Here is a 312-nt window from a genome sequence, read left to right on the forward strand (position 1 = left end):
TTCAGGATAAAAGAATGTCAGTATAAAATGTCTGCATATCACTGAGCGCTTTAAGTCGTTTCTAGTTTCTAGTTTCATTATTATTTCAGAAGTAATTATTAGTACATTTACTGCACACACATCAAATACTGAATTTCTATTGCTTCCAAGAATTTGAAAGAAACTGGAAGTATAAAAACTAATCTATGGATAGAAAGTTAAGACACGAGGATCAGAAGCCTGCTCACTTTCAGTAACTGTAAGTGATGTAAAAATTCTTCCTAAAAGGACATTTTTGATTGCCTCACAGCATTGAAATAAAATTGCACAGTG

Source organism: Meleagris gallopavo, chromosome 3, assembly GCF_905368555.1.
Source record: "Meleagris gallopavo chromosome 3, MGAL_WU_HG_1.1, whole genome shotgun sequence".
In the NCBI taxonomy this organism is placed as follows: domain Eukaryota; kingdom Metazoa; phylum Chordata; class Aves; order Galliformes; family Phasianidae; genus Meleagris; species Meleagris gallopavo.